The sequence below is a fragment of the Bos taurus genome, chromosome 14 (genome assembly GCF_002263795.3).
Source record: "Bos taurus isolate L1 Dominette 01449 registration number 42190680 breed Hereford chromosome 14, ARS-UCD2.0, whole genome shotgun sequence".
In the NCBI taxonomy this organism is placed as follows: domain Eukaryota; kingdom Metazoa; phylum Chordata; class Mammalia; order Artiodactyla; family Bovidae; genus Bos; species Bos taurus.
The window spans coordinates 29,323,665-29,350,126 of NC_037341.1; the positions used below are offsets into that span (position 1 = coordinate 29,323,665).

General features: G+C 40.9%; 1 protein-coding gene across 1 annotated transcript in view; it reads right to left on the bottom strand.

Annotated features, from left to right (window-relative positions):
- CYP7B1 (cytochrome P450 family 7 subfamily B member 1) overlaps positions 1-26,462 on the bottom strand; it is a 175,125-nt gene that overhangs the window by 38,668 nt on the left and 109,995 nt on the right. The gene's annotated exons all lie outside the window — the stretch shown is intronic.

A 26,462-nucleotide genomic window follows, 5' to 3' on the forward strand; every position in this document is an offset into this window, starting at 1 on the left:
CGTACCCACTGCACTGGAAGGCAAAGTCTTAATCACTGGGCCACTGGGGAAGTCCCAATTTCTTTTTAAGAGTAAAGAGTTTTGAAAACCAAAACATGAGAATATTGGCTGTCGATTATTCTCATTCATGTTAGGTACATTTCTTCCTATGACCTAATAAGGAGCCACTTTTATGGGACTCCAACCATCTATTTAAGACCCTGCCTGGACTAAGTGTTTTTGTATCTTTTAGTTCAGGAAGCTGGTTTCCAGTGACCTGAGGGACTCTGACCAAAGTTAGTTTCTTCCTTGACATTGTGGGGTTTTTGGCAATTTTGTTCACTATTATTTTTTATTTCACTTTTTCTTTATTCTTTTTGATTTTTCTCATTTCCCTTTTATTTTTCTAGTTTTTCTTTTTTATTCTTTACCCCATTTTAAAAAATTCACTTTTCTTACTTAAAAATACCAGTCTGTTAATAATCGCTGTTCAACTTCATTTTTGTCTGGCTCTGTGTTTTGACTCTGTTATAAAGATCAGCTTTTCAGGTGAGCTTTTCAGGATTCTCTTTTGAGGTGATTTGGATCCAGTTTTCCCCCAGCGTTTCTCCATTTTTAAGCTGACCTCGCGGGCACCTTATCTCGACAGCAAAGGCAACCTGCTTCGAGGCCTCTTGCCTACATCTCTGCTGAGGAGAAAACCCATATGGGCAACGACTATTGACAAGGTTACCTTCACCAAGGTGAGGTAGCCTTGGCACATCCTGACTGAGAAAGAGGTGGCTGTGAAGATCATTCACAAGAGCCGGTAGGAATTCTTGGGGCTCCAGACACTGTCCCACAAAGTCAAGATAATGAAGGTCTTGGATCACCCCAACATCGTGAAACTATCTGAAGTGATGGACACGGAGGAAACACTCTCCCTTGTTGTGGAGTGTGCTGCCGGAGGAGGGATGCTCCATCAACCAAGGGATCATGGCAGCACGAAAGGGAAACAGGCCTCAGGCTATTTCTGCCAGAGAATGTCCACCAGACAGCATTGCAGCTGGACAATCCACCCAGGATGCTGACTTGAACATCAAGGTGGCAGACTCTGGCTTCAGTCACAAATTCACCTTTGGCAATAAGTGGGATGCCTTACGTGGAAGCCCCCATCCCCTTGAGCTGTCAGCCCCCAAATTAAGATGGCATCACAGCAGATATGTGGGGTCTGAGTCATTCTTTAAACACACTGGTCACACAGATCCCTGCCTTTAGATGGACAGAACTTAAAAGGTGCAGAAGGAACATTACTGAATACAATTCACCATATCTCCTACTAATTGTCCACTGAATGTGAAAACCTGCTCAAGAAATTTCTCACTCCCTATTCCAGCAAGGGAGGCACTTTTCAAAGCAAATCATGAACTCTTCCTGGATGCCTGCAGCTCAAATAGATGGGAAACTAAACTGCAGGAGGCCATTCCCTGACCTTCCCAGGCGGCATTACTAGTAAAGAGCCCGTCTGCTAATGCAGGTAGACATAAGAGAAGTGGATTCCTTCCCTGGGTCGGGAAGATTCCCTGGAAAGGGAAAATGGCAACCACTCCGGTATTCTTGCCTGAAAAAATCCCATGGACAGAGGAGCCTGGAGGGCTATAGTCCATGGGGTTGCAGAGTCAGACACCACTGAAGCGACTTAGCACACACGCACTCCCTGACTACAATGTTCTCGGTGGCTTGCCTTGGTGGCGTCCCCAGCTCCACAGTGTGAAGAAGGGTGACAGCAATAACATGGTGTAAAGGAATCAGCTCTGAGTCCTTATCCACAGACAGAGGCATTCATCTCAGAGGACATGCACACTTACTTCTCAGAGAAATTTGTTTACAATACACCTTTAAGTGAATAAAGCAGTAGGCAATGGCACCCCACTCCAGTACTCTTGCCTGGAAAATCCCATGGACAGAGGAGCCTGGTGGGCTGCAGTCCATGGGGTCGCTAAGAGTTGGACACGACTGAGCGACTTCACTTTCACTTTTCACTTTCATGCATTGGAGAAGGAAATGACAGCCCACTCCAGTGTTCTTGCCTGGAGAATCCCAGGGACGGGGGAGCCTGGTGGGCTGCCGTCTATGAGGTTGCACAGAGTTGGACACACCTGAAGTGACTTAGCAGCAGCAGTAACCACAAGCACAACAGAATAATATTATTTTCCTAAAGAAAATATGGGAATAGAAATGCAAAGATGGGCTTCCCCGATGGCTCAACGGGTAAAGAATCCACCTGCAATGCAGGAGTCATAGGAGATGTGAGTTCAATCCCTGGGTCAGGAAGACCCATTTTCCAAGGAGGAAAATGGCAACCCACTTCAGTATTCTTGCCTGAAAAATCCCAAGGACAGAGAAGTCTGGTGGGCTACAGTCCAAAGGGCTGAAAAGAGTCAGACATGACTGAGTGGCTAAGCACACATAAATTAAAAGAGTCTAGTCTGCTTTAAGATGTTAATGGTCACTACTTTGGGGTGGTGAAATTATAGAGATTTAGTCCTCTGGTCTTCTGACTTGCAAGACAGAAACACAGTACTTATGAAGGTTATTTGTCATTGGTTTTGTTGAACATTTCTCAATTTGGCTTGTCTGATGCTTTTGCATGATTAGACTGAGGTTGTAACAGGTTTGGGAAAGAATCCCACAGAAGTGTACCCTTCTCAGTGTATTGTTTTGGAAATGTAAGAAAATGCTATTCTAGTGTGAACATGAAAACCAGGTGCCCAGGGCACCGTTTTCTAAAAACCAGTTGATGAGGACTTCCCTGGTGGATCAAGGGGTTAGGACTCCATGCTTCCACTGCAGTGAGAACGGAGTCTATACCTAGTGGTGAGACCTAAGATCCCACATGTTGAGAGGCCAAAAAAAATTTTTTTCTTAATGTGTTTAATTAAAAAAAAAAAAGAAGCTGATGGCAAAAACTCTACAAATAAATCAAGTGTTAGTCACTCAGTTCTTTCTGACTCTTTGCAACCCCACGGACTGTAACCCACCAGGCTTCTCTGTCCATGAAATTCTCCAGGCAAGAATGCTGCAGTGGGTTGCCATTTCCTTCTCCACAAAGGAATCAAAGGCTGATTCTAAAAATGAGCACAATGTTCCCATGGTTGGGGGGTGGGGGTGGAGGGTGGGTGGAGGTTCACCCTGAGCAAGTGCAGAACTCAGTACACCCCTCCCCCTACCCTGTTCTATCTCCTCCCCAACACCACCAACCACAAGCCAAAAAGGAAGAGTAGACACCGGGGATCAGACTCTGTGAGTGTACAAAGTATGGATGCATGGTGCCACCTGGATCCCCTGCTGCTTCCTCCAGGGTCCAGGCGACCCGAAAGTAAGGCAGGCAAAGTTGGCTTCCATGATGGTCACGGGAAGGGGAGTGGCGCTTGTCACAAGTAAGGCTGCAGGTGTTGGGCTATGACAACTCGATAGCCTCTTCAAGGCTCCACTCAGAGCAAGAAGCGTTGTGGCTCCGAGGACACTGCCTCCACCCCCACAAGACTCCAGTGACTCTCATCTGCACAGTAGAGAACGGGTTAACTTTCCCCGTGTAAATGATAAATCATCATATGTGCTTCAGGACTCTCGATTCATATGTTGTACATGTATGATCTGCTTAATATTTGTTTACTGCAAGAAACAGATCTCCTGTAATCTCTTTTCAGGATGAACATTAATCCAACGCTGTCTAGAAAAATTATACAATTCATTACCATAAGTAATCTCCATTGTACCCTGTGCTTAACCTTCATTTTTTCCCCAGTCTGATAATCTTGCAAATCCACTGGTGCTGTGTGATTGGCATCTGGTGTTCACACAACCTCTACCTCACAAAAAATAAATGAAAAATTCCTGGATAAAAAATGCAACTTTTCAGTCTATTGGTGATTCTAATCTTTGCTCTTCGGTAAATTTTGTTACCACTCTAGGATGATGGGGGGGCTCAAATAAGACCTTTACTCTTGGAATGTTCTGCCTCTATCAGGATGACAACTGACTTAAAAACTTGACATGATTTCTCAGTAGCAAAGATATTCACAGTTCAAGCACTTTTGATCGAAGCATTAAATGTAATGGCAACGTAAAAGCAACCAATGCTCAATGGTCACCAATTTCTCCATTATTAGCATGGGATCAGGGCTAAACTAATACTAACATGACTAAATGTATTTTCACACCTTAGAGCATAACTCTTCAAGCCATATTCCACTTGAATCTTTAACTGTCAGTTCATCTCTGCAATTGTGTGATCTGAACAAAGCTTTGTTTGTACAGTGTTTCTGAACTCGATTCCATTAGCAGATTTATACTAATGCCTTGATCAAGTGAGTGATTTGTAAATGCTTCTTTGGCTAAAAAGAAAAACCACATCCATATAGGATTTTACTCTGAGAAGTCTATGATTGAGCTTTTTTTTTTTTTTTTTAAGCTAGAAGAAATACCCAGGTTGGCACCAGGGAATAGTAATGTCAAGGCATATTTCATAAAACTATAATTTAAAACCTAATTGAGTCTCAAGCAGGCTTCCTAATGACCACAATACTGGAATACTTTTTTTTTTTTCAATGAACTTCACCCTGGGCTAAGCAGGGCATAGGTCCAGCCCTCATCTGTTCCCATGTTCGCTGCTACAATGACTCCTGGTTAATCTTGCTACACTCTGGGGCTCAGATCTGGGTTTCTGCAGACAATCACCAATTTGGTGACTTTGACCAACTTACATATCTATGCTTCAGTTTCCTCACCTGTAATACTACTGTACTTACACCTAAAATACTACTTACTGTATACCTGAAATACTACTGTACTTACACCTAAAATACTACTTACTGTATACCTGAAATACTACTGTACTTACACCTAAAATACTACTTACTGTATACCTGAAATACTACTGTACTTTCCTCATGTGAGATTTAAATAAGTTAGTACACATAAAAGAACTGAAAACAATGACTTCAGCTAAGTATTAGCTGCTTTCATCATCTTCATATTACTACCGGGATCACTTAAAACATAAATCTAATCACCACTTTCTCCTAATTTCTCTTTCCTAAAAGTTTTCAATAGAATACCAGTTTTTAAGACATCTTATTTTCACTTGCTGGCATACTTCCTTTATTTGCCTAACTTACATTTTAGTTTAGTGCTGCCTTATATGATTTGCAGGCAAGGAAACGGGGCACCACAATCACCCTCCTACATTTTTCAGGTTTTATATCTCTGAACCCACACACTCAAATGAACAAAAGGGGTTCATAAGAGCTCTGGAGCTTAGGAGGAAGCCAGTTAAGAATGTTGAAGTGGCCTAGATAATTCTAAAAGAGGGAAATTGATTCATAATGGAACGTTATTTCAACTCCTTAATTAAAATAGAAAACCATGCAACTGTATTTGTAATTTCTGAGATGATCAGTTGCTAATTTATTTTACAGACAGGATTTGATTGGACTCCATGGAAGAGATATCAATTCCATTAGCTCATCATTTCTTATATTTGATTAAATCATTTGACTTTGAAACATTTAATCAAAAATCAGAACGTACAGTTTTGTGAAAACTAAATTTTACAGAGAACTAGCCCAGAGAGCCTTGGTAATGACAATATAGAGACGAATGTCAACAATACAGAAGTGCTTTGTCAAGTTATCAAACGATGGTTTATCAACTGAAGCCCATGAAGAAACCAAGTTCCAAATTCTGATAGCTAACACTAAAATAATCAAGTCCAGCTTATCAGAACCATAGGGAAGGCAATTCAAGGGCACTCTGGTTTGCTAAGGTGGGAAGCTAATGAAAAGCCTGTGGACCATACACTGCATGGTGTACATAATGCAATACAAAACCATAACTTAAAATTGGGTAAAACATTAACATAGCAAAAGCCAATTGTAGCTGTACATTTGTAACATAGCACAGAACCAAGAAAGGCAAAGTTTTGATCTTGTCATGAATTAGAGGCCATTTAGAAAGGAAAAACACCATTCTTTTCCAAACACTGGTTCTTAACTTTGGCTGCTGATTTTAAGTCACTGCATAAAAGGAATGGATGACTACTCCAGGAACTCCATTATCACTAATACTAGGACATAGGACATAGAAGACATATACAGATTATTTGTAGAGAGATAATTCTAATAGTATCCTGCAAATTTGAAAGTTCTATTAAAGATAACCTTCGACATATTTTAAACATATCATTGCAGTGTCCCTTGCACACGTTGCTCCTGGCATGTACGCCCTCCCACATGTTCTGTGAAATCAACAGTGTTTTCACCAGGCACGTGGTTTCGGCAGTGGTCAATTGCTTTATTTCTGTCCTTTTGCCTTGCTTTCTGTGTGCCCATCACTAATTCTTATCAGTCTCTTTCAGTCCTCTCTAAAATCACTCTCAATATGGTCAGACATATGGTCCTGTAATTTTCATATAGCTCCTCTCCTATTTTCCATCAATTTTTGTTTTGCTCCAGTCAGCAAGAGACTTTTGTGATTTTATCCCTTTCAAAGATTATTTTATTTCTACTCTTAGATTTCTAATTTCCAAGAGGTCTTTTATGCTCTCTGCTATACCTTATAGAAATTACATTTAATTCTTGTTTTATAAATGCAATTTCTTCTCCTATGTTTCTAAGATGACTACACATGATTTGGGGGGAGTTTTTCTGTCCCCAAGTTGTCTGTCTCTTCTTTTTTTTTTCCTGTTTCTTTGTCATAGTCTCTCTCTTTTATGATGGAAGCTTTCATCAACGGCTCATGAACTTAGCTTCCTTTCACATTTGAAAACAACGCTGTGTGTGTGTTGGTGAGGCTGGTGGACTTCACCATATCATGATTGGAAGGGGTCCTCGTCATTTTAATGAGCTGCCTTTCTACCAGTTAAGTGGAGGATGTTGTTATCTTTGATGAATTCTAATTTTGCTTTAGGGACTTTGGGAGTAGAACATAGTATATACACATATGCAAATCTGTTTCCTATAAATAGTTAACATTAAACAATTTTTTGAATTTGTCTTAATTCTATTTTTTGTGGAGATTATTGCCAAAGTCATTTGGAGTAATATTTGCAGATAAAAAATTTTTTAGAGTTCATTTCTATTTATGGAGGTGAGAACAGATAGGCGATCTTATAAGAAAATGTAGTGTTAACATTAAAAGTCAGAAAAGAGGAAAAGATGATGGGGTGTATAGTTATGCAAGTTTCAGGTAAAATTCCAGAGTGAAGTAAGGGATGCTTCTAGTTCACTGCACTGTTTCCAAAATTACTCCAATACGCCCATCAATTCTATTATCTTGTTTCTGAGGCTTGGAGGATTAGCGGGAATCGGCAGAGAGAACAGAGGTACTGATAAGATTCTTCTTGTTCATTTGAAGAAGTGTGTGTGTGTGTGTGTGTGCGTAAGTGAGCAAGCACACATGTAATTGTATTTTGAACTTGGACCTGCCCAAAGTGATGCCAATGTCAGTAACACATTTAATTCTTTGCATAGACCACCCGTCAGAAGGCAAATGTGCTAACTCTCAGTAGAATAATAAGCATGAACAAAAGCAATGTCAGGGTAAAGGGAGTCGTGGCTTTCTGAAATCAGATTTTTCTCTTTTCTGATACGTTTTTCACTTGCAATGAGCCCAGAGGTGATAATGCTATAAAGTAAATAAACATAAGATGTTATCTCCCATAGGGCAACTTCTGTTGGTGGCTAAATGAGCCAAGATGAAGAAACACTTCAAATAAAAGACTCAGCTGGAGGAGCAGAGCAAAGAGCCTGCTTAGCTTGAAAGAAAGTCTGGCACCTAGCCACTGTGACTCATAAACTATAATGTAATAGACTTGTATGAACAAAAATCTCATTTCCATATTCAATACTGGTTACCTGAATGAGCCTTATGAGAGCTAATTTTTGGAAACAACATTAATTCTCTGGAAACAAAATGAGCCACTTGATACCAGCCAGAGTGTGGTAGCAAAAGGGTTTCAAGTCCCACATCCCATGCATACTTTTCTCTATCTCCACATTCCAAGGGGTATCTCTAGAAACTTCGGAAACTGAACCTTAGTCTAGTTTAACGTCTGTTTTTTTTTTTTTTTTTTTTTAATCCCCACTGGCAGATGGAAGTAAGTTGTTTAGTCGCTAAGTCATGTCCAACTCTTTGTGACCCTATAACTGTAGCCCACCAGGTTTCTCTGTTCATGGGATTTCCCAGGCAAGAATACTGGAGTGGGTTGCCCTTTCCTTCTCCAGGGGATGTTCCTGGCCCAGGGATGGAACCTGAATCTCCTGTACTGACAGGCTGACTCTTTACCACTGAGCCACCTGGGAAGCCTATAGAACAGTTTGAAACAAATTGCTATAACATACATTAATTATCAACTTTCATATAAATCACTAGGACATATATTTGCTTTATACTAACACGCATGCTTTCACTCCTGAAAACCTGTCACCTTAATTTGGCCTCCGAGTCACAGAAGATCCTAAAATTGTCTCTTATCTGGTCATACCATTCCTTTTAGGTGCCAATAATTTCAAATGAATTTTGGCTCTGTGTAGCCATCTCAATTACCTGGGTCAGCCATTCATCAATGGATCAATCAATTCATTAATTCAAACAATTACCTGGCACTCAATTTGTGTCAGATGCTGTTTGAGGTGACAAGGACACGAGGAAGAAAAACAGACACAGGATCTTCCCTGGGAGGGCTCAGTGTTCCGGAGGTGAGGGTCAGGTATATACACGGAGATAACCCAGACACACTGTCACATGAGTAATGGTAGAGCTCATTACGAATTACGGAATTATGTGTTCTGACTTATAACTCACTTCTTAGTTTGATTCCGTTTTTCTAAAAAGCTTCTGTAGTTTATTTTTCCTTGTCATCACTCTGTTGAGCTGAAAACCCTAGACCACATAATCTGCTCCTCTACCCTGTATATCTGGTTTGCATACACCCTCAAGAAAGCAATATTGTTACTTAACTGAAAGAATGATATTTAATGATTGAGTCTACCTTGATCATGTGAAATTATGCTTAGATCCCCACATGAACATGCAACTCCAAGAGTGGTTTATTCACCATCCTGCAGGATGTGTTCACATTTTTTTTTCAACACATTATTTAACTTCAGTGCTTGTTAAGTGGTGTTTTGATGGCCCTTCTCTCATTGCTATCTCTGTGAAGCAGGAAATCAGATTATTTGGTTCAATATTTGTTTTGTTCTGGCCTCTGCTAACCACTGGAAACTTCATAACCGTTTTTCTTCTGATGTAAAATACTCATATCACAAGAAGGTTATGTCAAAGGTATTTAGTGAGAACTAAGTATGGGAATACTTTTCCTATGTTTGATCTAGAAGATAGAATACTATACACCTTTTCTCAAAATTTAATTCCCCAGAAATCCAATTTCTGCTAAATGAGATATGGGAGATTCAAGTGATTAGTAAATTCCACACTTTAAAACAATCTACTGTCAGTCTCCCAAAGTGATCTGAGATTTAAAAAATAATAGTCTGAGTAGTACCTTCATGCCAATAAGTATTAGCACCAGCCTTCCATGCCCACATGCTCTGGAATCTGTGCGTATGCTGCTGCTGCTGCTGCTAAGTCACTTCAGTCGTGTCCGACTCTGTGTGACCCCATAGACAGCAGCCCACCAGGCTCTACTGTCCCTGGGATTCTCCAGGCAAGAACACTGGAGTGGGTTGCTATTTCCTTCTCCAATGCATGAAAGTGAAAAGTGAAAGTGAAGTCGCTCAGTCGTGTCCAACTCTTAGCAACCCTATGGACTGCAGCCCACCAGGCTCCTCCGTCAATGGGATTTTCCAGGCAAGAATACTGGAGTGGGGTGCCATTGCCTTCTCCAATCTGTGCATATGTTTAGAATAAAATTACTTTACACTTTGTTTAATTCCAAAATAAACAAGGACATAAGTTAACAGAGGCTTCTCTCTAATAACACAACTCCCCAAAGAAAGATATATGTTGGGTGCTCAGTATGGGTCAAGTTTACTCAAACTTGTGTATCTGTTCCTAATAATAAAATGAAGCAGATAGGCAAAATTAGATGTATTATTAAAAACTGCCTTCCTGCCTTAAAAAATAATTAGAAAGTCATGGATCATTCCTATATAGAAATATTTAATTTTTTATGCCAGGGATAAAATCATTTTCTAACATAGCCTGGCAAAGATTTTTTTAAGTTTTAAATTATAATAGCTTTGAAATGTATTTTTTTTAATTTGGACCTTCTGAGACACTTATAATTCAACGTGTAAACTAATAGCAGCAGAAAATTTGCTAGTTGGCCTTCATGAGGCCTTTTAACCAGATAAAAATGCCTTATTCTAGAACATGCCTGAGAATTTCCTCTACAGAGCACAATGGGGTCAGGCCAAGAAAAAGCAGATACTTTCTACAGTTTTCACCGGGTGTATAAAATGCAATTATGATTGCCTAATCTTTAGATCATAAAGATATATACAGGCGTATTTGATAGGAATTCAGTTCAGTTCAGTAGCTCAGTCATGTCCGACTCTTTGTGACCCCATGGACTGCAGCAGACCAGGCTTCCCTGTCCAGCTCCTGGGAGCGGATGTGGGAAATGAGGACGAGCGGCAGGGACTATCCATAATGCACTGTGATCATCTGCACTTTGGAGAAACAGGACTTGGAGAATGTTTTCAGTGATCCCGCAACATCCAAAGCTCCCTGGCTTTGGATGGAAATGGTCTCTCTCCCTTCTGACAGCACTGGGAAGAGGTGGCTCATTCTACCACTTTGCGGCCAGAAGGGCAGCCGACAGATTGACAGATCTCCCCCCCCAGGCCACTCGTCTGCACTGCTTCACCCATCAGGTCCACATTAAGGCTGATGCTGTTTCCACCACATAAAATGGTACGGTTGGAAGATAATCTGGGGGAAGGTGATGGACACATCGAATCTCTGGAATTTAAAACAAATGTTGCAGTGCGTCCTGAGAACCTACATTGTTGATCTTCATGGTGAGGAGTATGGGGTCTAGGGCCTGACTATCTGCATTTGATTACTGGTTTCATTCTACTCAATGTATTCTCTTAGGAGACTTCCCTGTGGCCCAGTGGGTAAGGATTTGCCTGCCAATGCTGGGGACACGGGTTTGATCCCTGATCTGGGAAGATTCCACACGGCGCGGAACAACTAAGCCCAGGCACTGCAACTACTCAGCCCATGTGCTGCCACTACGGAAGCCTGCCCACACCTACAGCCTATGCTCCACAGCAAGAGAAACCACCGCAGTGAGATGCTGTGCACCACAACTGGAGAGTCGCTCCCGCTCACCGCAGCAACTAGAGAGCCCACGCAGCAATAAAGACCCAGCAAAGCCAGAAGTAAACTGAAAAAAAAAATATTCTCTTGGGGCAAAATCTCTCTGTATCTTGGCTCCATTTTCTGCAAACCTACCTTATTGCGTGGTTGTGAAGATTCAATGGTGTTTGTAAATTATTTGGGAACATTCAAGTTTAAAGGAAAGTCTCTTAGCTATTACTGCAAATCACATGCAGCCTAACCTAAAAATTAGTTGATGAGAACATTGAGACAGACAGGCTGAGGGCTTGCAACCATCTTAAAGTTACAAAGACCCCAAATATAAATCTAGGCCTTTTGATGCCTAGCCTACAATTTGTTCAAATTATTGATATTCCAAACTTTAGGTCTTCAAAGACCACTGGCAAAATGTTTAGCTATATTCATGAAACACTGGCTCATACTGTTTTCTTAATATCTGTCTTTAAAGGAACTCATTTATTTATTTTTAAGACATTTATTTATTTATTTATTTATTTTATTTTATTTTTAAACTTTACAAATTGTATTAGTTTTGCCAAATATCAAAATGAATCCGCCACAGGTATACATGTGTTCCCCATCCTGAACCCTCCTCCTTCCTCCCTCCCCATACCATCCCTCTGGGTCGTCCCAGTGCACTAGCCCCAAGCATCCAGTATCGTGCATTGAACCTGGACTGGGGACTCGTTTCATACATGATATTATACATGTTTCAATGCCATTCTCCCAAATCTTCCCACCCTCTCCCTCTGTAACAGAGTCCATAAGACTGTTCTATACATCAGTGTCTCTTTTGCTGTCTCATACACAGGGTTATTGTTAGCATCTTTCTAAATTCCATATATATGTGTTAGTATACTGTATTGGTGTTTTTCTTTCTGGCTTACTTCACTCTGTATAATAGGCTGGGTGTTCACTGATGCACAGGCTTTCTCTAGTTGCAGTGAGCAGGGGGCACTCTCTAGTTACAATGCTCAGGCTTCTCATTTTGTTGGCTGAGCCACTAACACTTTCATATCTTTCTTTCATTTTCATGGGATTGAAGACTTGGTTTTGAACTTAATAAGGTTTAAAGAAAACTGCAAAGGGGTAACTTTTCACTAGATGATTCGACTGATGTTACCTCCTTGCCACAGTGAAAGTGAAAGTGTTAGTCACTTAGTCGTGTCTGACTCTTTACAACCTCGTGAACTGTAGCCCTCCAGCCTCCTCTGTCCATGAAATTCTCCAGGCAAGAATACTGGAGTGGGTTGCCATTCCTTTCTCCAGGGGATCTTCCTGACCTAGGGATCAAACTCAAGTCTCCTGCATTGCAGGAGATTCTTTACCATCGGAGCCACAAAGTACACTTTGGGAAACGCTGTCTACGTTGCTTCCTAGAGAAAGGTTCTCGGGAGCAAACATCAGAGAGGCTCCCTTGCCAAGACACTAGTGAAGCTTCTCATTTATCATCATCTCTCAACAGGTAAGAAAAGTGCTCTATATGAGGTCCCCAAGTGAAAGATTAACCAACAAGAATTCACTGAAGAGATTAGAAGAAAAAAAAAAAAAAGCCCAGTGGTACAATCCTTTCATGCAGTATTCAGATTTTCTTTCTGAATTCCACTTACTGATGTTAGGTATCCATACTTGATGCTGTCACTCTTATAAAGACTTATAATAAGACATAATAATAATAAGACTTCTAATAAGGTCACTCACAACTGCAATGTGCTTGGGGACACCGCTAAAATTTAAACCACCATATAAACACATAAAACTTTCATTTGAAAACTCTGAAAACTGAAGGCAAAACATAATGAGTGATAAGGCAGACAGGCAGCATTCAGGAGCAGCCTGTGTCAGTCACATCCCTGGGCCCGGGGGCAGGGCAGGCTGCATCTGTGCTCCTGGCTATTCAACACTCTGACTACAAAATGTTTGGCTTGTGTAAAAAAGTGGTACGGAAAACAACAACCAAGACAAATCATGATGAACTCCCTGTGGTCCAGCTTCAATGACAGAAGGAAACAGATAAAATCAGTATCTGAATAATTTTTGGCGAAAGATTTCACATATTTTCCCCTTACTTTGTTATCTCTGTCTTTTTTGTTTGTGAGACCCAGAACTAAAATTGGTTCTAGAAAATGGGCTCTAGGTTTTAGTAATTTCCAGGATAAAATTTGGTGGCCAATTAGGATCCATTTTTCCTTAAGGGCAAAACTTTAATTCTAGAGTATAAGAAGCCAGAGGCCCGCTTCAGTTTTCCCAGAAGGAATTCCTAGCTTTCTCTCCAGTAGTCTTTTTTTTTTTTTGTATCTTTATTACACTTGACACACAGAGCAAAAATTGTGTGTAACGTGGAAGATATTTGCAGTGCTCCGTGACCTTCGTCTTTTTCTTTCTTCAATGTCCAGTACTCACCAAATTCCTTCCAGTTGTTGAAACTCAAAAATACGTGTTTAAAGAAACAGATGCCTAACTAACTAGGTTGGATTTTAAACATCTCTATTCATTGTAGTTGTGGTTCAGTCACTCATTTGTGTCCAACTCTTTGCAACCCCATGGACTGCAGCATGCCAGGCTTCCCTGTCCTTCACCATATAAAAAAGAAATATTAATAATAATGAAAGTCATCAGTAATGCAACCATCCCCAAATAATCTTGTTAGCATCTTAATGTCATCTAAAGGACTTTTTGTTTTTTACTACTATACGCAGGCAATCCTTGCTTTTCACAGGCACGAAGGCCATAAAATCCAAAGTCATCTTAATAATCAATGGGGACAATTATGATTATTTTGTGATCTTTAAAAGTTTTTGTCAAGGCTTTGGTATAAATGTATAGTGAAATGGAAAAAATGGTAAAGTTAATATTTATTTAGTACACTGTAATTTAAAACATTAGAAACACTGAGAAGTCCCTTTTTTTTAAAACAGATAAAAAACTTAAGAGTAGTTTGACCAGGAGTTGCTTGCTTCTTGTTATATAAGTTATATGATATGGAGTGAACATCTTTTCTACTACTTGGCCAACTGTTCCATTCTTTTCTAAGTTTGGATCAGGTTCCAACATTGTACCCTTTACAACCATATGCTTCAGTTCAGTTCAGTCGCTCAGTCGTGTCCAACTCTTTACGACCCCTTCCACCACAGCACGCCAGGCCTCCCTGTCCATCACCAACTCCTGGAGTTTATTCAAACTCATGTCCATTGAGTTGGTGATGCCATCCAACCATCTCATCTTCTGTCGTCCCCTTCTCCTCCCGCCCTCAATCTTTCCCAGCATCAGGGAATGGTGAGTCAGTTCTCATCAGGTGGCCAAAGTATTGGAGTTTCAGCATCAGTCCTTCCACTGAATATTCAGGACTGATCTCCTTTAGGATGGACTGGTTGGATCTCCTTGTAGTCCAAGGCACTCTCAAGAGTCTTCTCCAACACCACAGTTCAAAAGCATCAATTCTCCAGTGCTCAGCTTTCTTTATGGTCCAGCTCTCACATCCACACATGACCACTGGAAAAATCATAGCTTTGACTAGTCGGACCTTTGTTGGCAAAGTAATGTCACATGCTTGCATGGACTTAATAACAAATATGCAATGGCCAATCACTGATCAACACTGAAAGGACTGACTGATGTGATTTGTCACAGGATTTGCATCTGTTACTTACACGGTGATTTGTGGAGTGAAGAATTAGCAGCAAAGTTTGTACTTCACTTTTCACAGTAATAGACTGTAGCAACTGACATTTGAAAAGCGCTGCTGGGGACTCAGTGTTACTTAACTAAGACGTGGTAACTAAAACCTTGTTCACATTGAAACTGTGCAAAGTGCTTGTACTGAGAAACTACTTATTGTATACATCCACATCTAAGCTTAGATGTGTTTTAATATTGTGCTATTACATATACCTTCATAATTGTTTCTCACTTTACAAAATTTCATGAGTATTTTTCAATATGAGCTTGATCTATATCTATAGCATCCTTTAAAACGGGCTGTGTCAATTCCCCTGAATAAATATAAACAGAGTTGTAATGATTTAAGTGGCACAACTGGAGAAGGCAATGGCACCCCACTCCAGTATTCTTGCCTGGAAAATCCCATGGATGGAGGAGCCTGGTAGGCTGCAGTCCATGTGGTCGCTAAGAGTCGGACACGACTGAGTGACTTCACTTTCACTTTTCATTCACTTTCACTTTTCACTTTCATGCATTGGAGAAGGAAATGGCAACCCACTCCAGTGTTCTTACCTGGAGAATTCCAGGGACGGGGGAGCCTGGTGAGCTGCCGTCTATGGGGTCACACAGAGTCGGACACGACTGAAGCGACTTAGCAGCAGCAGCAGCAGCAGCAAGTGGCACAATATATATAAAGTTCTTAGAACTGGGCCTGCCAACTTTAGCAAGGACTAAATAAATGTCAAATTATTATTATTAATTATTGGTAGCTCAGTTGGTAAAAAATCTGCCTACAGGGTGAAGACTCAAGTTCGATCCCTGGGTTGGAAAGATGCCCTGGAGAAGGAAATGGCAAACCATTCCAATATCCTTGTCTGGAAAATCCCATGGACAGAGGAGCCTGGTGGACTGTAGTCTACAGGGTCGCACAGAGTTGGGCACGACTGAGTGACTAACACCTACACTTTCATTATTATTTATGAGCACAATTTCCTATTGACGGATGCCTAGATGGTTCCTAATTTTAGCACTGTGTGTGTTCAGCCGAGTCTGACTCTTTGTGACTCCATGGACTGTAGTCCACCAGGCTCCTCTGTCCATGGAATTTTCCCAGCAAGAATACTGGGATAGGTTGCCATTTCCTCCTCTAGGGGATCTTCCCAACCCAGGGATTGAACCTGAGTCTCCTGCATCTCCTGCATTGGCAGGCAGATTCTTTACCAATGCGCCACCTGGGAAGCCCAATTTTAGCACTACTTTATGATGAGTATCTTTGTATATAGATCGCTGTATGCTTGCGATGATTGTCTTAAAAGATTAGCACACTCTTGGTTACCCCTACTCAGAACAAGGTTCTTAGATCATGATTCCTCTCAAGCAGAATACAGTAGCAATAGCTACTGTTGGGTTGGGAGGAAAACTAGGACTTTTGAGATACCTGTGGGTGGGACAGCTCCATAGTTATTCCACAGGCAAAAATATACACACATTTTGAGATTATAAGAGATGAGAAGCTTTGTGGTTATCAGCACACAGGGGGAAAGTAAAATTCTGGGATATATGAGACCCACCCACGAAGAGCCAATGGGACAGAAAACTCACAAATAATTGAGAGGCTGCAAAAACATTACGAAACTTTTAGAAAATTGAGCAGAATCTTTTTTTTTTTTTAAACTTTACATAATTGTATTAGTTTTGCCAAATATCTTAAGAGGCTGCAGGGCCTTCCCTGGTGGTTCAGTGGTTAAGACTTCGCCTTCCAATGCTGAATTCCTGACTGGGAAACTAAGATCCTGCATGTCTGGGGGCCAAAAAACCAAAACATAAAATAGAAGCAGTATTGTAACGAATTCAATAAAGCCTTTAAAAATGGTGCACATCAAAAAAAAACCCAAAACACCAAAAAAGTCTCTAAAAAAAATACTAGAGGCCTGCACTGAAACAGAATGTATGATGATCTGCAGTTCTTAACTGATCAAATGAGAGTGAAATGTGGTGGCCTTAAACTGCAACATGCAGAGTTTCATATATTCTTCTCATAAAGGATAAAGCCTTAATAAGAATTGCTGTCAAAGACAAGAATAGGAAATCCTGGAAATTCACACATGTTCACAGGTCTGAGAAGTGTGAGGGTGGCCCTTCGTGAATATGAGGGATTTTGCATCAGATGTTGTAAATTTCTTCCAGATTAAAGTTCCAACAAGAATTAAACAGGGCTTTGTAAAGGTTTGGGAGGAGGTGGCCAAATCTTCCACATCAGGCCACTGTAGTGTTCTGAGAAGTTAGTTTCTGGCAGTTCAACGACTCTGACTTAAACGGCTCTTTATTTGTAAGGAAGCCAGTTTCTGTTTTGAATCTCCTTCTTTTGGAGAACCAGAGATAATTTAAACCATTTTTCTAGTGGAGACAGAACAGTTGATTCTAGCTATATCCAGATGGTTTGCATTGCTTAGGCTGATTTCTGTTAAACTGTTCAAGGTTGTTAATAATCCTTCTAATATATTTAGATTTGTGTGCAGGGTAGAGGGGAGCAGGTCTGGTACATATTGGAAGTCACAGCTCCTGCTGGACTTCTGTCAGATTTGTTCAATCCAACTGTGGTCTCTCCTACTTGTTCCAATTCTGCTGAACTCAAAGCGACCCCTTCCTTTGTGACACTCAAATATAATGGTTCATTAATAGGGACTTCCAGGAAATGTAGACCTGACTGGAAATGGATGCCTTTAAACAGAAATGCATACCTCAGGAGGGCTTCCCAGGTGTCGAGGTGGTAAAAAAGCCTCCTGCCACTGCAGGAGATGCAAAAGACACGAGTTTCATCTCTGAGTCGGGACAATCCCCTGGAGGAGGAAATGGCAACCCACTCCAGTATTCTTGCCTGGAGAATCCCATGGACAGAGGAGCCTGGCGGGCTATAGTCACAAAAGAGTTGGAGATGACTGAGTGACTGAGCACATACATACTTTAGGAAAATTAGTTCAACTACAGTTTTTATTTCATAGAGGAAAAAGCATGCTGTGAAGTATGCTTATCTTCCACATTCAGTGATCCCAGGCCTGTTGATTCTACTTTTTAAATATCCATTACCTGGCTACCCAGCCCATCTCACAAGGTATGGCCCCATCTCGATTCCTAGTTGGACCCTAAACAAAGGCCTCCTGGCTGGCTCGTCTTTTTGCTTTCAGCCTCATCCCTATATAGAAGATAAAGATAATAATGAATACATATTGAGAGATTACTACTGAGTTAAGACACAGTGCTAAAGGCTGTTCGTGATTTCATTTAATCTTTATAATAGAGTTGAGGAGGTAATTCTATTACTGTCTCCATTTTCTAGATGAACAAAAACTTAGAGGTTAAGCAACTTGCTCAAATCGTGTCAGTTCTATTTTTCTCAATAAACCAGAATGTGAATGCATGCTAGGCTGCTTTGCTGATTAAAATCCTTATTGGCTCCTTGGAACAAGCAAACTGAAGCACAAATTCCTTAGCATCCTGTTTATTTACTTATTTATTTTTACTTGTGGGGTCTTTTAGTTGCAGCATGCAAACTCTTGGTTGTAGCATGTAGAATCTAGGTCCCTGTCTAGGGATCGAACCCAGGGCCCCCAGCATTGGAAGCATGCATGTAGTTTTAGACTGGACCACCAGGGAAGTCTCATGGTGTTTAAATACTAAGTAACTTCTACATATCCAGAATTTCACTCACATGGCCACAAATTCTCACTACAACCCCACAAGATACTGTGAGTTCTTCATCATAATGGATGAAGACATGAAATCTTAGAGATGATTTCCAAGGTCACAAAGCAGTTATTCATTCATCCTGGCAGAGATGGGATTCAAACTCAGTCTATTAGACTGCAGTCCTGTATTCCCCTGTCTGCCACCCCACCTTTGTCTTCCAACTCACATGACTTTATCTACCCCTCTTCCTTTTCCTACCCTTCATTCAACTCCTACACTCATATAATTCAGAAAAAAGGTAATTTCTGAAACATACTCTTCCTTATATCCAGAATGCATTTATTTTTCATCTAGACATCACTTAAGACTCAGCTTAAACAAACTACTTCTTATGAAACATTTTTTGATCTTCCTCTACCCTCTCCTGGCTGGAAGATGATAACTATTTTCGAGGATGCTTTGTAAATAATTGTGAGGTTGCTGCTACCTTATTATAAATATTTATTTATAATAGATAGTTATGGGGAATCATATATTGATTCATTTTGCACAACTAATTATTCTTGAATGCCTACTGATGTGTCTTCTATTTATCTGTTTTCCCAGCTCTTAGTACAGTGCCCGACACTTAAATAGTCCAAAACAATGACTGTATGCATGAATGACTAAGTGGATGGAGACTCTACTCAGGAATGTGTAAGAGCTGAATCCACAGTAGTCATTTCTGAATCAGATTATAAAGCTCCTGAAATATGGTTTGCCATGATTCACTTTCCTTCTCCTTTCATAGACACGGCCTTTTTGATCTAAACATCGTATTTTTAAAAATGCATTAAATTTCCAAGGACCCCTTCTAACTCCTGAAAGTTTCAAATACAAAGGAAACATTTGTTAGGTAATTGCAACAGAGTGACCCTTCATATGGGATTGCTCAGTGGAACAGTGGTAAAGAATGTGCCTGTCAATATAGGAGACTCTGGAGACCCAAGAAACACGAGTTTGATCCCTGGGTTGGGCAGATCCCTTGAAGATGGAAATGGCAACATACTCCAGTATTCCTGCCTGGAGAATTCCATGGACAGGGAAGCCTGGCAGGCCACAGTCCACGGAGGACATGACTGAGCACAGCAACACAGCGCAGACCCTTCACATCCTGAGTTCTTAAGCTCTCTCACCTCAACCAGTATCCCAATTCCAAACAACCATGTATGGATGACTTCCCTCTTTGTCCTTTCTCTGCTAAGTTCCAAGTGCTTTTTTATCAGCCACTGTTTTGGCTTAAAGAGACCAAGTTGCTCTCAACTTCAGCTCTAGATCATGAGGACCAAGAATTTCATTTCAGTCCACTAAACTGAAATGACCCCACCCACCTGTTCCCCAGGCACCCAATCTTTCCTCTGAAGCTGCCCAGCATTCCCTGGCTTTCAGTAGCACCCTCCCTGCCACTCTTCTCTGTGGTCAGACCCACTTAGGCTCCTCTAGAAAGGCTGGAGATACAGATTGCAGCAGGGCAGCTTCAGGAGCCACCCAGGTGAGGGAAGGGCAAAAGTTGCTCATACTGTTCCTCTTTGCTGTATCTTAGGTTACACCCTGTCCATGTCCAAGGTCATGGGTTTTAGTGTCCGTAGTGGGGTGGGGGGGCAGTATTTCAGATGTGGCCTATTTGCAGTTTGAATCATCTAGCCAACAGGAGTTCACTGTTTTTCAGGTCACATCTTATATATGCTGGAGAAGACTCTTGAGAGTCCCTTGGACTGAAAGGAGATCCAACCATTCAACCCTGAATATTCATTGGAAGTACTGATGCTGAAGTTAAAGCTCCAATTGTTTGGCCACCTGATTCGAAGAATTGACTCATTGGAAAATACCCTGATACTGGGAAAGATTGAGGGCAGGAGGAGAAGGGGCCAACAGAGGATAAGATGGTTAGATAGCATCACGGACTCAAGGGACATGAACTTGAGCAAACTTCAGGAGACAGTGAAGGACAGGGATGCCTGGCATGCTGCAGTTCATGAGGTCACAAAGAGTCTGATAGCAACAGAACAACAACAAGAACAACACACACACACACACACACTATTATTGGTTCCTGTTCAATTTTAATAATAACAGAATTCATTTCTTCCCTAGTAACTCAGACAGAAAAGCATCCACCTGCAATGCAGGAGACCCGGGTTCGATCCTTGGGTTGGGAAGATCCCTGAAGAAGGAAATGACAACCCACTCCAGTATTCTTGCCTGGAGAATTCCATGGACAGAGGAGTCTGATGGGCTCTAGTCCATGGGGTCACAAAGAGTCGGACACAAGTGAGTGATTAATACACACATTTCTGTCAGATACTGTGCTAAAAGCTTTGAGTTACCTCCTTTAATCTTTACAATTTAATCTTGGCAAATAAATGGGGAAACAATGGAAATAGTGAAAGACTGTTTTCTTGGGCTCCAAAGTCACTGCAGATGGTGACTGCAGCCATGAAATTAAGAGACGCTTGCTCCTTGGAAGAACCCAGACAGCATACTAAAAAGCAGAGACATTACTTTGCCAACAACTGTCCATCTAGTCAAAGCTATGGCTTTTCCAGTAGTCATGTATGGATGTGAGAGTTGGACTATAAAGAAAGCTGAGCGCTAAAGAATTGATGTTTTTGAACTGTGGTGTTGGAGAAGAATCTTGAGAGTGCCTTAGATTGCAAAGAAATCCAACCAGTCCATCCTAAAGGAGATCAGTCCTGAATATTCATTGGAAGGACTGATGCTGAAGCTGAAACTCCAATACTTTGGCCACCTGATATGAAGAACTGACTCACTGGAAAAGACTCTGATTCTGGAAAAGATTGAAGGCAGGAGGAGAAGGGGACAACAAAGGATGAGATGGTTGGATGGCATCACCAACTCCATGGATATGAGTTTGAGCAAGCTCCGGAAGTTGGTGATGGACAGGGAAGCCTGGCGTGCTGCAGTCCAAGGGCTTGCAAAGAGTCGGACACAACTGAGCAATTGAACTGAATCTTTACAATAAGCTTCTGAAACAGATTTTTACCTGTACTCTTTTTTTCCAGAGAGAGAAACCAAGACTTGAGAAGTAAGAAACTTGTCTCCCACTGAAAGCAGGAATGCTGGGATTTGAATGGTCTGCTCACCTCTGAGTCAGAAGATGGGTTTTGGGCTCCCAGTTCACCCTCCCTCCTGAATGGCACAGGGAAACCACACCCCAGAATTGTTATTCCATTAAGGTGATGCCCTCTGACTCAATTTCCTTGACTTTGGCTGATACCGGCAGACTTAAAGGCCAGAAGTGCAAGAGGCTGAGGGACCCCAGGGTGAGGACAATGCTATGAGCTGAGCCTTTATCTCCACGGGAAGTAACCTTGTTTGCACCTGTCCTTTATCTACCAATTCTCGTCTGTCCTAAAGGCACTGAAGCAGGAGAAAAACTGAGAGAGAATCTAGAGCTGAAACACCAACAGAAACAATGGCATCATTCATATGTCCAAAGGAACCCAAGCCAACTGCGATTTGGCTTTAAGCATGGAATTAAAATTTGTCTCTGCCAATCACATTGGCATCATCATAAAAAGAAATCCAGACCACGGCTGGCCATGAATTGGACTCTGGCAACTCATACAATTATTTTCTATGTGTCATATATGAAAATGACACTGGCTCATTACTGTCCATGGGACATACATTAATGCTGCCTAATTCAGCAGACGATGCCTACTGTGTCAGAGGCACTGAATCAGGCTCTGGGTACAATGTTTGGAAAAAAAAACTATGATTTTTGCCCTTATTAGAAGGGAGGGAAAAAATCAGATTGTTACTCCAATCTGACTCTTGGGGTTGTCGAGCCAAAAGATACAACCAAGCCAGAGTGGGAGAAGGAAGGATTTATTACTCGCAGCAAGTAAGAACACTTGAGATATTTCCCAAAGTAGTGTCTCCCTAAACAACAAAATTGAAAACACTTCAAAAAAAAAAGTTCTAAGCTAAGGGTATATGCATATTCACGAAGGGGTTTGGATGGTATATGCATATTCATGAAGAGGCTTCAGCAGAGGAGAATTCAGCCTAGAACTGAAGCAAAGGATGATACAGTTCAGCTCTAGATGACTGAAGAAGTTATGAGCGTCAGAAAGGGTCATTCTTTGGGTTCTAGTCGATCTGATGATTGAGGAGTAAGGTGGGGCGGGGGTTAAATTCTGCAGAAGAGCTCAAAAATATGCTTCAGGCTAATCTTTGCCTTTGAAACAGAACTTTGAGTCTTTACAACTGTTTCATTGTTCTGACACTCTGATATGGTTATCTCCCTGGCTTGGTAATAGTTGTTTATTTTTACATTCTTTCGTTGCCTTAAAATCAGTGACTACTGAGACTGTTCTGCAAAGATCTGCAGCCAAGATCACAAAATAGCTCCAGCCTAAAATGGCTTCTCTTATGTTCTGAAAGTTTAGGTCCGGTTCTCTTCCTCTAAGGACCTCCTACCCCATCTGCTTACAGGATGATGAAGGTGGGGACAGTGAGGTCATATGGAGTACCAAGTACCCTTGAATTTTGGAGATCAAGGTCTTGTTCTTATGAGGGGATCTGGAAAGGCTTCAAGAAGGAGAGGGCATTTCATATAAAAGGGCAGGAATGTTGGAGAAAGGCAGTCTAAGAAAAGAGATATTTAACAAATGATATAAATGAAACTAGACAAACTGTGAGTTTGGACAAACTGTTTTAACCTAGACAAATTGCTTCACCTTTAGAGCAACTTTAAAAAATTAATAAAATCTCTTCAAATTTTTTAATGACTGCCCAGTCCTAATATATTAGCTCTCACTAACACAAAGAAGTTACACGTCAAGCATTTGAAAAGTTAATGTACTGTTTCTGCAACAATGTTAATGTTCTTTTTAAAATGATTTGCTTTATAAAATATATGCACTGGCTGAGAAAAGACTTGAAGGCTATATACACACCAAAATGGTAAATTAACTATGATTGTTTCTGAGTAGTGGGACTGTGATTAATGCTTCTTTGTGCTTTTCCAAGTTTTTCACATCTGCAATAATAAAGATGCATTTTTTGGTAAACAGTTAAAAACACAAAACTTACTTTAAATTGACATTTAAAAGTGTTACTTTAGAGAAATCGTCAAAGCTATTAACTCAGTAAATTCCACATTTAACAAAAAAATGTATTTAACAAATAAAACCCCACTTACATGCCAGGCACTGCCCTTTTTTGGTGTGTTAGTTACTTAGTCCTGTCCGACTCTTTGCAACCCCTTGGACTGTAGCCCACTAGGCCTCTCTGTGCAGATTCTCCAAGCAAGAATACTGGAGTGGGTTGCCATTTCCTTCTCCAGGAGATCTTCCTGACCCAGGGATCAAACTTGGGTTTCCTGCATTGCAGGCAGATTCTTTACCATCTGAGCTATAGGGAAGTCCTGTCCTTTTTAAAATTTTATTTAAAAATTTATTTTTATTTATTTTTTTGGGGGTGGGGAGGGAGCTACACCACATGGCATGTGGGATCTTAGTCCCCAGACCAGGGATCAAACTGGCATCCCTTGCATTGGGAGCATGGCGTCTTAACCACTAGACTGCCAAGAAAGTCCCAGGGTATCAATTTTTGATACAAAAGAAATGAGCTTGTGTAAATAAAGTCTTGCATACACTCAAACACACATGCACATACATATCATTTTTCTCTTTTAAAACGTTGTTCTAGGTTAGCATCATTCAATTTAACTGGGGCTCGGACTAAACAAATATATTTTACACTGCCAGGAGAGCCTACGTTTTCTTGTTATCACAAATGCATTTTATAACCCAAAAGGCTGATCTCCCAGAGGAAATGCAAATAGGAGGAGAAAAATCTGAAGTGACCACCTAGGAGAGTGCATTTGTCTTCTGCAGAATGCTTAGCTTTGATGACACTAACTTATAGCTGATTTTAGTGAATGAGAATGAGTAGAACTCACCAGAATACTCAGTGGAAGAGAAAAAAAAGAGTCCACTATCCAGTTATTCCCCCTTCAATCCTACTGGTTATCCATTATGTAACATAATGGTTGAGCTGGTTTGCTGTAGTCATTTTCTGCCTTAAAAATATTACACGTACCACCAAATAACAAATGCTGTTGGCTACTGAAAGGAAGTTGTGGGAAGGTAGTTATTTGTATTTGATCTGAGAAATTCAAGCGAAAACACACATGCCAGAATGTTCATTTGTTCTACTTCTCAAGTCTTTATACATGTTTATAAGATGAAGTTTCTACTCGAATTCCCTTATTTCTATCCAGCTTCTCACCCAGACAACCTCAAAGTTACTGGATATTATAGAAAAAAGTCAGAGTTCTCATGGGTTCAGGGACTATCGGTCAAAGTAAGCTTTCTGCTTTATTTGAAAGATATATTCCTAAATTAAATGAAGCTATCATTCTCAAAGGGAGGTGGGACTTTGACTAGGGGAAATAGAAGGGAAAAAAAAAAAACAAACCCTACTATTAATGCTATGTGCTAAGCTGTGTTAATGGAATTACATATTTGATAAAAGTAAAGAGAAAGATTTTGAGGTGAGGGTCTCATAATAACTAAGTGCGGTTGACCCTTGAAAAATGCGGGTTTGAATTGCATGGTCCACTTATACATAGATCTTTTTCAACAGTAAGTATTACGGCACTACATGGTCCTTGGTTGGTTGAATCCACAGATGCAGAAGTGAAGAGCCAACTACAAGTTGTACAAGGATTAATCCCCACCTTGTTGAAGGGTCAACTGTAATTTGAAATTGGGCAGAATTTCCTCAGGGGCCACCATATGAATCCCCTTGCAGAAGAGAAGTAGGTGGTTCCTTGGAGCACCCTGGCTCAAGAGAGCCAGGCCAGGAGCTAGGGAAGATTAAGTCTCTCTTATTTTGTACATGGGCCCAGAGAACACAAATAACTCAGTGGTAAAGAATCCACATGTCAATGCAGAGGCACAGGAGATACAGGTTTGATCCCTGGGTTGGGAAGATCCCCTGGAGAAAGAAATGGCAACCGACTCCAGTATTCTTGCCTGGAAAATCCCATAGAAAGAGGAGCCCGGTGAGCTATAGTGCATAGGGTCGCAAAAGAGTGGGACACAGCTTAGCATCTAAACAACAATAACAACAGAGAACCCTAAAAAGCCACCACTTTTCCAATGCTCCCAGGTAACAACATCAGTTTTTCAGGACTTGATGACAATAGTGATCTGTAAAAATCTTGAGCTCTCGAAGCAGACAAGGAAGATAATTATCGTCTGATCTTTTTGTACTAAAGCATACTGAAATGATTCATTAATCTACTCCCCAAGTTACAGGAGATGAGATTCACCTCTAATGAGGTACCAACTGGACACCTTGCCATGAGACAGTAACTTAGGTGAATATGTTTCTTATTCATATTTGCAAAGTATCTGTGATGGGAGAAAGAACTGTGTTTTGGTTCCTTGAAACTTAATGGCTCAGATGGTAAAGAATCTGCCTCCAATGTTGGAGACCTGGGTTCAGTCCCTGGGTTGGGAAGAGCCCCTGGAGAACAGAATGGCAACCCATTCCAGTATTCTTCCCTGGACAATTTCATGGACAGAGGAGTCTGGCGAGGCTATCGTCTTTGTGTCACACAGAGTCGTACACGACTGAGTGACTAACATTTTCCTTTAAACAGGATGGGGGATAAATGATTATCTAGTCCTTTTTTTAACAACCTAAAGAAGTATTTTATTTGGATCTCCATCAACAGCTATAAATATTAGATATAGGATAATATATAA